At 31.1% G+C, this 2,500-nt stretch overlaps 1 protein-coding gene across 4 annotated transcripts in view; it reads left to right on the plus strand.

The window, feature by feature from the left end:
* Nucleotides 1–2,500, plus strand: part of mcc (MCC regulator of WNT signaling pathway) — a 107,724-nt gene that overhangs the window by 50,430 nt on the left and 54,794 nt on the right. The gene's annotated exons all lie outside the window — the stretch shown is intronic.

Here is a 2,500-nt window from a genome sequence, read left to right on the forward strand (position 1 = left end):
CAGTGCGCATCTGAAGAGTCTCAGCTGAAGGAGATAATACATTATTTATCGGCTTTAATATATCAGACAAATGTTCTTATCGAGCCGATATTTCTAACATAAAAAAATTAACATATATCAGCCGATACCGATATATATATATATATATATATATATATATATATATATAGTATTTATGTAGCATTTGAAAATCGAATATAGTATTTATATTTATTATTTAATGTAATATTTTTTTAGAAAATATATTTTCAGTATTAAATTAGTCTTTTAAATTATTAATTTAATAGAGCAAATTTGGTACTTTAGTATTTTAAAATCTAATTTGATCTCTACTATCTCTAGTCTTGATTGTGCATGACATAAAAAAATACAATATTAATAAATAATATTAAATATTAATAATCAAATATTAATAAAACATATTTACAAATTTATTTATTTTTTTACACAAAATTTAAATTCATAAATTTGGTTTGTTTGGCACCAAATGGTTTTGTCTCTCGTTGTGGCACATCTTCATCTTCAATAATGAATATTTGTTCTAGAAATATGTATTGTTGACCTGTACAATACTATAATAGGAAATGCATTTATAATGTTACAAAAGTTTCTGTTTCATGAACACCAAATTATTATTATTAATAATGTGTCTTGATCATCAGATCCTCATATTATCCTGATTTCTGGAGGATCATGTGACACTGAAGACTGGAGTAATGATGCTGAACATTCACAGGAATAAATTACACTTTACTATATATTCACATAGAGAACTGATGATTTACATTATAATAATTTTTTTTTTTAAATGGTATCAAATAAAGATCAGACGTGACTCTATGATTCTAAGAAACTGTTTCTGCGGTGTCAATCGCGGCTGGAACTCAACATTAAGACATTGATCATCTCAGTTTCTGATTATCTGCTTTATTTAATGTTGAAAGCATCTAATGCGAGATTGAATATCATTTCATATCTGTACAGAATCTTTTTTATCAAACCTCAGATTTTAAATTCAAACATTCAGATTGTGAACAAAGTGTATATATGTGTATGTCAAAGAGTCACTCTAGTGTCAGTATATTTCTAATAATGTTGAAAAGTTGCATTTATTAATTTGATTCGGTACTTGTGCATTTGCAGAGAGGCTCCGCCCACACGCTCTTCTGATTGGCTGTGATTTTTGATTGATTTCGTTGCATTTCGAAGTCCTGTCGTCTGGTGTGGAATTGTGTTGTTGCTTTTTAATGGTTCGGTCTATATAGTTCTATATTTTTTGGATCTCATTGGCAATTTAATTGGCCAATGTATTAATATTTATTACACCTAATCCTCAGTTTCTTTTTCTTTGTCATAAAAGCAGCGTTATGAGAGGTTTCAGTCGACATGCATGTAATTCTCCTGTATATGAAGTTATGAACTGAATAATTAGCGCACCGGCTGAACGGTCTTGCTTTAGTTATGTTTGGCAGTGACTTTATTACTAGGACATTCATAATTTTATAGTATGTGGGAAAATATATAGTGCTAAATAAACCGTTTTACCCTGAGCTGAACACTTTCACTATAACACACACACACACACACACACACACACACACACACACACACACACACACTGAATGCAGTGTTCTCATGCCAGACTCTGATGGTGTGTGTGTGTGTGTGTGTGTGTGTGTGCGTGTGTGTGTGTGTGTGTGTGTGTGTGTGTGTGTGTGTGTGTGTGTGTGTGTGTGTGTGTGTGTTTCCTGTTTCCTGAGCTTCACTTTTGTTGAGCTGAAAGAACCGTGTGATTTTATTTCTTCCTCTCCACTGAGATGTGAAATAGATTTGAAGTTTATGATGTTTATGAGTGTCCAGGCTCGCGGTGATTCCACTGCAAAACACACACACACACACACACACACACACACACACACACACACACACACACACACGCACACGCACACACACACAAACTCACACACACACACACACACACACACAAAACTCTTACTCAAAGAAATGAATGATCCTTTTGTCTCAGATCTGTTTAAATGATGATGATGATGATGATGAAGATGTCAGTCCGTCATCAGTCCAGAACTGTTTTATTCTACATTCATAATTGTTTAAAAGTTTGGAGTTAGTAGGATTTTTTTATTTTGAAAGAAATTAATACTTTTATTCAGCAAGGATTCATGAAATTAATCTAGAGAGATATTAAAGGCATTTATAATGTTACAAAATATTTATTTTATACCCTCTGGTGCTCTTCACGTGTCAGTCCGAATTTTTTATTTTTTTTTCAATTAATTGAATGTATTATATTTTAGTTAAAAAATATTTTTTATTTCATATTTTGAGGGATTTTATGGTAATAAATTACTGAACACAAAAAGGTTATTCTATGGCATCGCTGTGAAAAGTTGTATATTTACTGTATATTTATATTTGCTCTTCCCGTGTCGGTCAAAAATTACTGAAACTATTATTTTTCTTTTATAAAAAAAACTAAAAC

The sequence above is a fragment of the Phoxinus phoxinus genome (genome assembly GCF_949152265.1).
Source record: "Phoxinus phoxinus genome assembly, chromosome: 3".
NCBI classification, from domain to species: domain Eukaryota; kingdom Metazoa; phylum Chordata; class Actinopteri; order Cypriniformes; family Leuciscidae; genus Phoxinus; species Phoxinus phoxinus.